The sequence below is a fragment of the Petaurus breviceps genome, unplaced genomic scaffold (assembly GCF_028583685.1).
Source record: "Petaurus breviceps papuanus isolate PSGF00001 unplaced genomic scaffold, PetGlider_PUasm1.0 188, whole genome shotgun sequence".
Classification (NCBI taxonomy): domain Eukaryota; kingdom Metazoa; phylum Chordata; class Mammalia; order Diprotodontia; family Petauridae; genus Petaurus; species Petaurus breviceps.
In genome coordinates, this window is record NW_027185804.1 from 8,575,185 (window position 1) to 8,590,127 (window position 14,943).

Genomic DNA, 14,943 nt, shown 5'->3' on the forward strand with positions numbered 1-14,943 from the left:
TTTAAAAATGTGTCCCCTTGTTTGGGCCCTGATGACTCTGAGTGAGTGTAAATAGCGATTGTTTCTGTTTTGACCAGAAACATTGAGGGTCTTCCCTTCCCAGACTGATTTTTTTTCACTAGGTAAAAGAGACCATTCCTTGCCTCACTCTTACCTAATCTTAATCACTGAATGGGCAATGCCTCAGTCAAACTGAAACCTGTTAAAGATCTTAGCTTAAAAAGGCCAAAGTCTCTCACTACATCCAACGCTATCTCCATTTGTCTTGATCTATGTCTTGCCACTGGACCCAGATGGCTCCAGAAGAGAAAGTGAGGTTAGTGACTCAGCGGCTTGCCTCACTTAAATACAATTCACTTGTAAATCATTGCATCACTTTCTCAGGATCCACTTCCAGAAGGAAGATTAAACAACATTAGGGAGCTCTTAGTAAGGGAACACCCTCTATCAATACAGATTAGAAACCCTTCTGAAACTTTCACTCTTTAAGAATTGTCTTGGGGCATTGAAGTGACCTTATAGCATCAGGTGGTAGAGGCAGGACTTGAATTCACATCTTGTTGACCTGAAACCTGGTTCTTGAGCCACTCCCCATGCTTCTCTTTTAGTGTTGGCTCATTAATTTACAATTGATAACAAGTTTATATTTTCTGAATTTGGATTTTCTTTGACAATGCTCTGTAGATTCCTGGCTTTTTTTTTTTTACAGAAAAACATCTTAAAATAGAAATTAAGAAGTCAAAACATATTGACAATTGAAATAATAAGACTCCCTCACCTCACATTCCTCTTATCCTGGTAGGTAGACCTATATAACCCCAACCTGTTACAGTTCAGTCTTGTTCCTTATATGGAGACCAAAACTAGCCCTAGGCATGGAGATTCAAAGGGTAGCTATGTGGCACTGTGAATGGAACACCAAGCCTAGAGTCAGGAAGACCTGAGTTTAGATTCCACCTCAGATACGTACTAGCTGTGTGACCCTGGGCAAGTCACTTAACCCTGTTTGTCTCAATTTCCTCTTCTACAAAATGAGCTGGAGAAGGAAATAGCAAACCACCCCAGTATCTTTGCCAAGAACACCCCAAATGGGGTCACCAAGAGTCAGAGAGGACTGAAATGGCTGGACAACAACAATATGGAGATTTAAGGAACCTTCTTTCTTCAGGTCTATGACTAAGCCTAATTCAGTCTTGCTGTTAGTTCCATTCTAAGTATGATATCTCATAGTCTTCCAGTGACTGGGGCCCTGCCCTTGTGTCTCTGGCATCTGGCCCCTTCAAGACCCAGGAAATTTAGTCCTATGGAGGTTAATTCACTTGCTCATGATTACACAGATAGTCAGGGTTCCAGCCCACATTTCATGGCTTAAAGTCCAATATTCTTTCCACTATGCCAACTGCTTCTCCAATGGTGAGGGTCACTAAATCAAGAGTTCTAACAGATATGCTAGAGTTGGTTGTCTCCATATGAAAAGTAATTGATCTGTGCTGGTGCTACCATGAAGATGTTTATCAATATGTGCAACTTAACTCAACATTCATTATGAATGATGAAAAATCAAAAAATTCCATGAAGTCCTTGGTAAGATCCTTTCACTTGGAGTCAGCCAAATCTGAGCTGGCACTCCTATTTAGACATATGACTCTGGACCTCAGTTTCCTTATGTGTAAATTGAGTGGGTTGGGGTCAATACCCTCCAAGTTCCCATTCCATCTAAATTTATGATTCTATGATTCTTTGACTATGAAGCTTGATACCCAGCGATTTTAGTGTGAAAATGAGCACTGAGGAGGACAGTGGAAACCATGTTGTAGAAAGTGTTATAAGAATGAGAAATAGAAGAGGTTGGAGGCATGTAAACTCCTAAGAAGCTGCATACCTGTACATCATCAATACTTCCTTCGAGAACAGAATTGGAAGGTGCTAGATGGGGTAAATACCTAATGAAGTAAAAGGAGCAGAGCATCTGGGATGAAGATGGGGAAAATCCTGGTTCCCTGACCTAGTCAGAACACATTTACAATCTTTTGTTCAGTTCTGCCCATAACATTTTAGGAAGACATTGATAAAATGGAGAGCATGCAGAGGAAGGGAATCAAGATGATGAAAAGTGTTGAGTTCGTGCAATATGAAGATCAGTTGGAGGAACTGGGGATATTTAGCTTAAAGAAGAGAAGACTCAGGGTAATTGTCATCACATATTTAAAAGATCAACATCTGGCAAAGACATTAAACTTATTCTACTTGTTCCCGGGAGACAGAACTAAGGCAATGGGTAAAAGTTGCAAATAAGCAAATTTAAGCTTTGCATTAGAAAAAAAAATGTCCTAACACTTAGAGGTGTCCCAAAGTGGAATGAGATGCCTGGTAAGTGATTAGTTCTTTCTCCCTGGAGTTCTTCAAACAAAGGCTGGATGACCACTTATTGACTAGCCTGTACTAGATATTCATGTTCTGTTACTGGCTGGTCTAGATGTTGCTCTCACATCTCTTCTAACCCTAAGATGCTGATTCTGTGACTTAGACTTGACATTTGGAATTGCTAAATGGTTTACAACATAATTAGGCCTTTACTCACCTGCTGAGGCTGCTTTTTGCTTTTGCTTTCAGTGGGATCAGTCAAAAGGTAAAGCTTATCTGACAAAGTGGTGAGAAGGGGGAGGGTTTTAGTGCTGCCTTCAGGCATTCAATAAACATAAATTAGAGAATTTAGAGGGGAAAAAACTCTTCTCAAATGACTCCTTAGGAATTCTGGACACCCAAGCAAAAAATTCTGAAAGGATGACTTTACTCAGTCAACAAGTATTTACTTGGTATGTATTTGTGTAAGTCCCTTGCTAAGCCCTGTATCAGAGAAGGGTAAGGCAATGTCTTTTCTCCCTTGGAATTAATTCCTATAAATGTCTTGTAAACTAAGAAAATTAAGTTGGTTGAATGTATTCATGTGAATTAAAAGCATTTAATTTAAAAAGAAAAAAGAAAAGTGATAGATACGAGGCTTGATCATATGGAGAACTAATGGACTGGTGACTAGTTACTGATTGATTCTTTCCTTTCCCAGTCTTTTCCACCCTCCTGATGCTACTTTTCAAACCTAAGCAATATGGCCATGCCTTTTTTATAAACAGGAGAGTCAGGAAGAAAAAGGAAAGATGAGTAGTTTGGTTTTGGACGTGTGGGCTTAGGTAGGACATTCCAGTGGAGATGTTAAAACAGGAAGTTGAAAATACTGTATTAAGACTTGGGGATGAGATTATCAATAGAATTGGGACTCAGAACCAACCACAGATGTTCATGGAATGTTAGAGCTGAGAGGGAACTGAGAGTTTGTCCAGTCAGATCCCATCAGCTGAGGAAATTTGCAGTTGTAGGAGAGCAAGGTCACACAGCTGATCATCTACAGAGATATGATAACTTCAGTCCCTGAGAATGAGGCTCTCCTTAACTATTAGGGAGAGAGTATAGAGGAAAGACAATCAGGTCTTTGTCAGACCCTTCCCTTGGGGAGTTTATTATTTAGCTAGTGGAGATGAGGCTGGCAAAGAAGCCAGTGGAGTGGGAGGCAGGTGGGGAAACAGGATGGGCCAACAGAGCACCCCAGGAAGGAGAATATTTCTGGATTGGGAGAGTGTTATCTATACTGGTGAATACTATGTACAGAGGACACGGGAAAGAAGGGTTGAAAAGAGACCGTAGGATTTGGTGATTGGGGGTGACTAGCTCTGCCAATGATTTTCTTACAGTAGAGTTCTGGCCATGTCACTCCTACTCAATAATTCCATTGTGGCCCCATTTGTCTCTAGGATCAAATATAAGCTCTACTTAGTTTTTAAAACCCTTCACAACCTGGTCCCAACTGACCTTACTAAACTTATCATACATTATCTCTTTCTGTACTCTACATCTAGTCAAATTGACCTTGTTGCTTATATCAACACCTTGGCTTCCTTCTCCAATACTTTGCATAGCCAGTCCCCCATTTCCTGGAATGAACTCTCCCTTCAACTACTTCCTTAGAATTCATTTCCTAACTTTTTCCTGATCCCTCTGGCTGCTAATGCCTTCCTCCTGAAAATTTACCTTGTACATATCGTGTGTATATTTAGATATGTACTTGCTATCTCCCACCATCTCCAAGCCCTTGGAGGCTTCAGTGGAGAGAGGAGGAAGACCTGAGTCCCAATCCAACCTCTGACACATACTAGCTGTGTGACCCTGGGTAAATCTCTTAATCTTCCCCCTTCCATATAACAATAATCTCTCAGTTGATCTTCACAGCAACCCTGGGAAGTGGGTGGTATTATTATTCTCATTTTATAGATGAGGAAATTGGGGCAAACAGAGGTTAAATGACTTGTCCAGGGTCACCTGACTAGTAAGTGTCTGACACTGAATTCAAACTCAGGTCTTCCTGATTCTATATACTGCATCATCCAGGTCTCCCTGGTTGTTTATGCCATAGTTAAGGAGATGATATGGACACACAATCAATACTTATAAAGGCACGCAAGACTACTGATACCAAGACTCTTCGTGGTGATGTAAGTTGTCATTTGGCACTCCTCTTCCTGCAGGGAAAGGGTGACATGCTACTAGACAGACATCCAGAGTGGCTGATGAATATCCATGAGTTTAGCCTCTGACTCAAAGCAACTCCCATCTTGTTTGCAACTTCATCATGTCTCACTGAGATCACAGCAACAGCTTCCAAATTTTTTTCCTTGTTTCAAGCCTTTCCTTATTCTAGTCTAACCTGATGACAAAGTCATTTTCTTTAAGTGAAGATCTGACCATGTGACTTCCCTGCTTTATCAACCCTAGTGGCTTCCTATTTTCTTTAGAGTAAAACATCAACTCCTTTGTTTAGCTTTTAAAGCCCTTCAAAACATAGCCCCAACCTGTCTTTCTAGCCTCACTGGACAATGCTCCCTCCTTGAGACAAACTGACCTTCTCTCCATTCCTCAATTACAACAGTCCATTTCTACCCCTTTCCACTGGGTATCCCACATGCTGCAACACACTTCCTGCTTCCCTTCCCCTCTAGAGTTCCTCTCTTTAAGATGCAACTCAAGAACCATCTTTTGCATGAAACTATGGGGGGGAGGGGTGGGGATGAAAGAAGAAATGACCTAGGAAACGTTCCCCTAAATCTGTCTCTTGACCAGGAGGGTCAATTCCCTGAGGACAGAGACATGCTCTTCTTTGGAGCAAGGAGGGAACAGGGTCTGAGCTGTAGGAAGATCTGTTTGGTGGGGGGATTGCTTTGGCTAGTGGGGATGAGCTCTAGGCAATTTATCATACCCAATAAAGGCTGAGAGGCTTTCTTGTAATTGTACATAATTTGTTGATTATTCCCAGAAAGTTTTTTTAAATTCCTTTCTAACCTGTGAACTGAGAAGTGATTTTCATTTAAGTTCAAAGCATAGAAATATTAAGTTGAAAGCATAAAAATACATATCCAAACCTGTTGCTTTTTTAAAATAAACTTTATTGACATCTTCTGTTTTATATCATCCAAATTCTTCCCAGGATCCCTCCCTTCCTCTCCTCCCAGAGTCATCCCATAGAACTGAGAATATTCCAAACTTGTTACATCTACCCAGTTTTTCCCTTAAAGACTCAGTCATTGGGATTTATTCCTTGGCTGCCAGTTCCCTCTAGTTGTGTCTCAGTGTTGACTCTCGTTTTCAGCCTGTTCTAGATACTGAGATAATAAAAGGAAGCTGGCCCTAGACTTTCTTTGGACTCACTGTGCACCTTTGCAAGGTGCCCTCTATGATGAGTGTGTCTATAGGCAGCTTAGGGTACTCTAAGGCTGCATGGTACAGGGGAATGAATACTCAATTCGGAAGACCAGGGCTTGAATTCCAGTTCTCCTATTTTCCACCTGTGTGACTTTGAACAAATCAGTCATTGCCTCAGTTTCCTCATCTGTAAAACAAAGGGAATTAGGCTAGACCAGTGGGGTCAAACTCAAGCAGAAATGGAGGGAGCAGTAAACCATAAATAAGGATCTCTGTGGGTGACATGTCAACTTAGAAAACCATATATTGGCATTATCTATAATCTATTGTACTTTTATTTATTTTGTTAAATGTTTCCTCTGGTTCAACTGCATTCAGGAGTGTTATCAGGAATGTTATCACCATACCTAATATAGTTGGGGGTAGGTGTTTGGCACCTCTGGATAGATGACCTGTAAACTTTTGTGCTGCTTTCATAATATGGTCCTATGATCCCACGACCCTTTTCTCAGCTCTTCTTTCCCCTTACCCAAAGGCTTAAAGTGTTTTTTGTTGTTGTTTGCTTGTTTTTTAGGCTTGACTATTTATCTCTATGGCTAAATGTTCTCTCTATGCTGCCTCCTTTTATCCCCTCTCCATTGTGGGCCTCTGGTCCTGCCAACTCTCACTAAAGAGCAGGATTTCACTGAAAATACCATCTAAAAGAAGGATGCTTTGTTTTCCCTGAGGATATTGAGAAGTAACCTTTTTCAGGGATTTGTCCCTGTGAATGCCCAGATGTGCACTCTAGAATTAAGTGGTTCATTCTGAAGAGCTTTTCTGTAAGGTTTCCAGGCAGGAGCAGTTTCTCAGAAATACCCACCCTGCTATTCCTGCATATACCAGACCTCAGCATGCTGTGAGGGGAGTAAATTCTTTCACTCGGGGCAAGACCAATTTGATGCAGTGGTGATAGTGGTAAGGCAGAGAATAGCATGACTATAGTTATGTCAGTATCATGAAGCCGGGGAAAGCCTTTCCCATAGAATCCAACCCATGTTCCCTTGGTTACTGGAGAGGAGTGTGGGTCTAAAAAGGAGGTACTAATACAAGACCGTGGTGGTGGTGGAAGGATTAGACCATAAAGAACTTACTGGAGAAAGATCATGAGTTATGAAACAGAGGTAGTGGTCTGTCTTTCTACTACATAGGAAGAAAATTTTCCTCCCATCCTCTGGCTTTCCCCTAAGTCTTGTTGCCCTTGGAAAAAAAATCTCTGATCACTCCACCCTAGTTACATGAGCACCTCACCCAGGGACCTGCTGGCCACTGAGGGGCTGGGGGATCAAAGCAAACTTCCTGTCCTGATACTGGTTTTCCTTTGCCTCTTCCAGACTCCTGGGGGTTGTCATGATGATCATCCCTTGAGAGAGATGAGCTAATGGAGCAAGAAGTGAGTTTTCCAGTGGAACTTGAATGGAAGGTTTCCATGTAGGCAGTATGGTCCAGCACTCCCTATCTACTTTTTAATGTTTTTCAGTACTTTCCAAAGTGATTAGAGTCTCAGCAAGAAAGGAATGGGAGCCACCACCCTTAACCCATGGGTAGAAAACCCTAGGCAATTGGAGGTTACCAAATTTGGGGAACATTCTTACAACTCCAGGGTTGGGAGCCAAGAGGAACTCGAGGGTGCTGCCAAGCCCTGCCAAGGATACGGCTGCTTTGGACAACTGAAAGCAAACCCAGTGTGGACATGCTCTGTTCACTGAAGTGCTTTTTTTTACTTGTAAAAGTTTCTAGCTCACCAAGTCAGATGCTGTAATGCCCTTCTTTATGGCCCTGGGTGTAGTAATGATCTTTCTGCAGATAACATAAATGATTGCATAGAGTCTGCCCAGGTGAGGTTTTGCTGCCTGGTTTGTTCTCATTCTTCCTACTTAACATTCACAGTGTCATCGTCTCTCTATGTGAATGGGAACTCAGAGACCAACTAGGTCAATCCCTACCTGCTTAAAAGGAACTTAGTGAACAATTAAGTTAAATGAAATGAAAATTCTCCATAAAGAGAAGTACAGCATTTAAATAACAAAACCAGGCATGATGAGAAGAGTCATAGGAGTCCGTGGGAAGGAGAGATCACTATGGGTGGTTGGAGTGGTCGGGGAAGACTTCCTGGAAGAGACAACCTTGAGTTCAACCTTGAAAATACATAGACTGGGATTAATGGAGAAAAAGGGGGAGAGTATTCAGAGCTGGGAGGAATACCAAGAATAAGGGTTTGGAGTTAGCTCTTTATCCCCAATTCTTTTCCCATTCATTTATGCCAGTGGACTTCATAGTCATCTTGGAAAGCCCAAACTTGAGAGAAGGCTCAGTACTTATGCTGGAGGAGGTCTATGGAAGACAGAATTGGAAATTGCAGAATGGGAACTGGTTAGATAGACAGACCCTTCATAACAGTTGGCTACAATAGGCAAGCAGAAGCAAGGTCCTGGGGAGGGGTTCTGGTTGCTCCCAAGCCCTGAAGGTAATACTGGGAGATTTCTAGAGTCCTGAATCTTCAGTAGCTACCTAATATATGAACTGCTCAGGTTAAAGTCTTTCATCAATGTCCCCTGCTCTAAGCCCATGATCCTACTTTTCCTGGATTACTTAGTTGTTAATGTTTGCTTAAATAACCTTGCACTTACTTATTTGTGTAAAAGTTGTATTCCCACAAGATTAGACCATGAGATCCTGGAGACTGGGAACTGTTTTTCATTTTCAGGATCCCCAGTGCTTTGCACATTATTTTTTTGCCCAGACCTGTAATTTCCTTGGTATAAGGAACTCCTGGTTCTCCCTGCACCAATGCTAATGGCCAAATGTTTTATAACATATTGTCAATGACTTACTCAGGGTCATACAACCATGTGTGTCAGAGGTAAGACATGAATCCAGGTCCTCCTAACTCTGAGGATGACTCTAAGTCACTATACACACTGCCTCTCATACTCTGTATGTGGTAAGTACTTAATGCTGCTGACAGAATCAATGAATGGGAGAGGGAGTTGAATAAACCTACCTAGCATATACTTCTATAGAATTATTACCTCCTAAGACTGAGACCCCAGAAAGTTACCAGCTACTTCCTTGTTTCTGGGGTGGAGTGCCTGAAAGTCATTTCCCAAAGGGGAACACAAACTAGACAGGCTGGTGGTGAGGATAGGGATAGAAGTCTGACCTAGAGTTGGGAAGATCTGAGTTTGAATCCTGTTTCAAATACTAGCTGTGGGACCCTGGGCAAGTGACAGCCTCTCTGTGCCTCAGTTTTCTCAACTGTAAAGTGAGGATAATAGTACCTATCTCCCTGGGTTACAATCAGGATCATATTAGAGAATAAATGTAAAGGGCTTTACAAACCTTAAAGCCATATATAAGTGTTAGCTATTATTAATGTCTTAAGTGTCTCTACTGCAAAAGACCACATTCTTCTTTAGTAACTCATTTAGTAATTTATTCCACCAAACTTTTAATCAGGCATTTTTTTCCATTTTTAATGTTGAAGAACAGAATATAAAACCCACATTGATGCTTCTAGGATCTGTAATTTCACTTGTGGGAGTAAATCCCTCCACCAATGCAGATTGCAACCTTTCCATACCTTACTAGGAGTTCTTAATGAGCTCTCCCCCAAAAAACTGATCACCAGAGAGGTTATGATGATGATTGCCTTCCTTCACTGAGTGAGACTGGTCTTCAGACAACAGTTACACAATCCATCGCCAGACCCACAGTCAAAGAATTTCTAGCTAAGTAGGACCTGCCAGAGCTTGCACTGTATAGGTGTAGACTATGAGAGCCTTGGGTCACCTCCATATCAGGACAAGGCTTCAGAGGATGACTTTAACCAAAGATCTACTACAGTGAATGTCCATAGGCTTAGTAATCTAATGCCATGAGATTTGGAGATGGAAGGGGCCTTGGGCAGCTGGTTTAAGGATCTCTTTTTATACATGAAGAATCTGGGGTATAGAGAGGTTTGAGTGATTTGTAGGTCACATGGGTAATAAGCAGCAGAGCTGGTATGTGAGCCCAGGATTTTTATCTCCAAATCCAGCGTTTTCCCCACTGCATTGTCCATTCGCTTTTCAGTCATGTCTGACTTTTCATGAACCCTTTTGGGGTTTTCTTGGCAGAGATACTGGAGTGGTTTGCCATTTCCTTCTCCAGCTCATTTTACAGATGAGGAAACTGAGGCAAACAGTGTTAAGTGACTTGCCCAGGGTTGCACAGTAAGTGTCTGAGGCCAGATTTGAACTCAGGAAGGGGAGTGTTCCCGACTTCAAGACCAGCACTTCATCTGCTATACCACCTAGCTGCCCATTTCCACTACATTAAGCTGCTATAAATTGACATTAGAAATCCATGCTTGAGTTAATCAATTTGACAATGCCATATATGAAATTATTCCCCTAAGCCAGTGAAGTCCTGAAAAGTCAGGTAGTAACCAAGCATTTAAGCATTTGTTATATGCCAGACATATTATGTTAAGCACTGAGGATACAAGAAAAGGCAAACATGGTCCTTTCCCTTGAGGAGCTCACTGTCTTGTGAGATACAATTTGCAAAGAACTACATGCTGTAAGTAGAAGACTTATATGATGTAAATGGGAATCGATCACAGAGAGAAGGTTCTAACACTGGGGAGGACTGGGGAAGTCCTCCTGAAGAAGTTACGTCTAGTGAGAACTGAGTTGAAATTGTCTCAAACTCATTTGGACAAGTTAAGAAGGAAGTGTTTCAGTCTTTGTGGTGGTTGCTGAGGATGTTTTCCTTGCCATCATCCACTCGCTTCCAGTTACAGAATTGAGGACTAGGAGAGATTTTGGAGGTCACCTTGATCAACCCCCTCATTTTACAGATGGGGAGACTAAGGCGGAGATAAATCAAGTGACTTGCCCAAAGTCTTACAGGGGGAAAGTGGCAGACCTGGGATTCAAACCCTAGCTTCTCTGATTCCAGAGCAAGGGTAATTTTCACTACATTATCTTGCCTCCCCAGTGAGAGGCCATCTTTATACTTATGCCAAAGAAGATACCAAAGCACTTTTGTGCTCATAAAGAAGGGGTGTAAAATAAATTAATCAACTCCAAGGGGAGACAATACATATAGAGATAAATGAATGTGCCACTGTTCAAACATAGCTCATCACTTTAAATTCGGTTTTTCCAACAAGCATTTATTAAATGCCAAGTACTATCCTAAGCATTGGCGATACAAAGACAAAGTGGTCCCTGCCCTCAAGGAGCTTGCATTCTTCCAAGGGACACAACATATATACAGATGAGTAAATACAAAACATAGACAAAATGATACAAAAGAATCCTAAAGGGAGAGTGCAATGAAAACAGTCCAAGGAGGACTCAAAGTCTTTCTGGTAAAGGGTTCACAAATAACCTTTGAGAAACAATTCTGGAACCCGAGTTACAAGCAATTGTGCTCATTTTAATTTTTGCTGGTCAAGCCAAAATTTCTTTGGTAGGATTTCCCCATCCCAGAATTCACTGGCATCCATGTTTATTTGCTCTGTTTTGGAGAGGGAGTGAGTCACAGGCAGTTGCTGTAAGCTGAAGCCCTGGAGAGACAGGCCCAGCCCAGACGTGTCTCTGCCTATGGCTTCATTGTGCTGACTTGTAGTTCTTCCCCCTTGGCCCTAAACTCCATCCCATGCACTGTGGCTGCCCTCCTGATGTCCTTGCTAGAGAGTCATTCAAGGCTGGGTTGGAAGTGGGAGGGAAAAGGGAACTGGGATGAGACCCTAGGCTAGACCAGATGATCTCCAAGGTTGTTTTCATTATGGCAGTCCAGGTCCCTGTCCATCTATCACCCACTACAAGGGCCCCAAATCTGCTTTAGAATTTTAGGAAGATACAAGAGGGGTTAAGGAAAGAAACCCAGTGAGCAATTCTCAGTAAGGAAGGAGAGAATAGTTTAGTGTTACACAGTAATCCCACATACAGCCACAAGGAAGAGAAAAAGCAGGCTTCCTTCCCTGCTCACCTGGACTGGAGGGTGCCATCTGTCTTCCTTTTGGCACCTTTACTTCTGTTCCCTCTCCTCCCCTCCCTCGTATCCCTCCAGCACACTCCCATTCACTGCTCTCTACTTTATGTGGGCTTTTCCCTCCAACTCCTCTGCCTGGCCCAAAGTCCCCTTCTTACCTCCTTTTTAAACTCCTTCTTTGGTTCCTTCTCTGTTGTCTGTCCTCCTGCCCGCCCTGAAGGGATATTCCCTCCAAGTCTAAGTCCTAAACCCTGTCTCCTTGGCTCTTCAATCTCTGCTTCTTGGATAAATTATCCTTTCCCATGGCTTTAACTGTCACCTCTTTGCTTATAACTCCCACATCTGCCTCTCCAGGTCCAATCCATGCTTCAATCACATGGCCTCAAATTCAACATAACTGAAATTGAATGCATCATTTCCTAAACACACCCTTCTTCCTTTCACCCTCTCATATTTCTCCCCGACCCCAGACAAAATCCCTTCTAATTTCACAATTTCTGTTAATGGCACTTCCATCCTTCCAAACTTGAAATGCCAGAATCATCTTTGACTCAATGTCTCTTGTCATATGTAGTCAGGATAAAGAGAAAGCTGTCAATCTATTGATCAATTAATCAACAAACATTTATGAAGAACCTCCCATGTGGCAGGCACTGGGCTGAGTGTCAGGGATACAAAAAGAGGAAAAGCATTGTCCCTGACCTCAAGGAGCTTATAATCTAATGGAGGAAGCAACATGCAAACAAGTATGTGCCAAACAAGCTATATACAGGAGAAAGAAGAAATAATTAACAGAGGGAAGACACTAGAATTAACAGGGGTTGGGGAAGGCTTCCAGTGTCCAAGTCAACTACAACGTATGAAGTCTGGAGACAGAAGACATAGCTGGTACTTCTGGTGACCAAAATGTAGCGACTGAAGGGAGTTGGCTTAATCTTAGACTTATTGACTTAAGATGATTGGAGGTGATTTAACATTGGAAGGGACCTCAGAGATCATCAAGAACAACCCTTTAATTTTATAGGTGAGGAGACGAAGGCACAAAAGGTTAAGTGACTTCCCCAGGGTCACAGAGCTAATAGGTGTCTGAGTCCGAATTTGAACTCAGGTCTTCATGACTCTAGACCGAGTGCTTGTCCACTGTACAAAGCTACCTGGAATATGCAGATATCAGCCTTGATTGTATAGTAACTGTTTGAGCTTTGAGTGACCAACGAAACAAAGACTCTTTCCTGGAAACTAATCCAATATCCTTCTTATGCTCTTTTCATAATTAACTTTCAAATACATTTTAGGGAAAGATGAATGACCTGCTCTTCATGCCTCTGTGTCCCATGACTTAACTTTGCAGGGGAGAGAAAGTGATTCTCATCCATCAAGGAGGTGCTGGAGGCCAATCTCCAAAGCCTGAACTCAGCAATATTTCTTTCCTGTCTTAGAGGTTCAACAGGAAGGGACTTGCAGGCGGATATAGCAATTGACTACTTGGGTGACCTAGGGCAAGACACCCAAGACTTTGAAACTTCCAGATGTGAGTAAGAGTGGAGTTTACATCTGTTCTGACCCCTTAGTTGCAGGATAGGGATCTTGTGTCCTGTGTATTGGGTGGTTTTGAGGACAATGTCATAGAGGGCTGGTGAGTTTGCCATTTATTCTTGTGCTTCAGCTTTATGGGCTCTTGTCAATGGAAGGTAATATGGTACAGTGGGAAGAGGTCTAGGTTTTGAGTGAGGGGACCAGAGTTGCTATCCCAGCTTTGCCATTTACTACTCTGTAGCACTGGACAAGTAACTTAACCTCTCTAAACCTCAGTTTCCTCATTTGTAAAATGCAGGTACTGGCATATAGGAAGATAGAGTGAGAGCTAGAAGGAACCTCTGAGACCACCTACTCCCACCACTTAATTTTCGGTCACTCTCTAAAACAAAAGTCGTCATTCTGACACATAGTAAATGCTTAATAAATGTTTCTTTTTCATTTGTTTATTCATCCTATGGCCTGGGCCTCCTGGAGACAACCCAATAATTGTAGGTCTGAAAGACAAATAGGAGCAAAAGAAAGGCTGAATATATAATGAATTCATAAACCTTAAATTGGGGGCAAATCCTGACGGAGAAATGTTTTTCTTGGACTTCTGGGATCAGAAGCAGTGATGTCATAAAGGGCCTAAGATAATAATTATTATCACTATTGCTATCTGTAAAGTGGACATAAATGTGCTTCTAGTGGAAAGCCTAATTAAAGGCCTACCAGGTCCTAAAGATCACCTAATGAAAGACTGTGCCATTTAAGATTGCTATTGTGGTCCTCAGTTTGGTCCATCCCTCTTCCTCCTTCCACTGTCCATAGCCTCAGTCTTCAACTCAGGAAAAAAGGTGGGGCATGAAGGAAGGGCAGGGTGAGGAAGTTGTTAAGTGGTATCCAATCTCTAGTGGCATAATATTACCCTATGGTTTGCTTGCCTATTGCCTTGGGGAGCAACCAGACCTATCTCTGTGTAGGAGGGAGCAAACTATACGTCAAACTAGGCATAGGAAAAATAGCACTTAGAAAAAGAAAAGCACACATTGGTTGGTGAACAATTGGATGAATTGTGATACATTAACATGATAGAATTTTATTATTACATAAGAAATGATAGATATGAGAAATTTAAAGAAACATGGGAAGATTTACTTGAACTGATACAGGGTGAAATAAGGAGAATCAAGAAAACCATAAAAACAACGACTACAATATTATAAATAAAAACACAAAAGGCAGTTGTATTTAGAACAAATGCAATCACCAAAATGGAACCCAGAGTCAGATCACTATGATTGTCGAATGTGGCAGATACAAACAGACAAAGCTGCTGTCCTGGTGAGTCTTATTTTGATGATTTTCTAGCACATTGCTGTTTATGTAAGTGCTTGATAAATGCTTGCTAATTGATTGGTTACAAGGAATGGTGGAAAGGGAGTGAGGAGGAACAATGCGCAAGGAAGTTATTGTGGTAAAAACCATAGTAACAATAAGAAAGTCTAAAAGAAATATAAAGAGTTAGGGGCAGCCAGGTGGCTCAGCGAGTAAGAGCACCAACTCCAGTGTCGGGATGACCTGGGGATCAAATCTGGGCTCGGATACTTAGCACCACATTCAGAAATAACTGGCCGTGTAACCTTGAGCAAG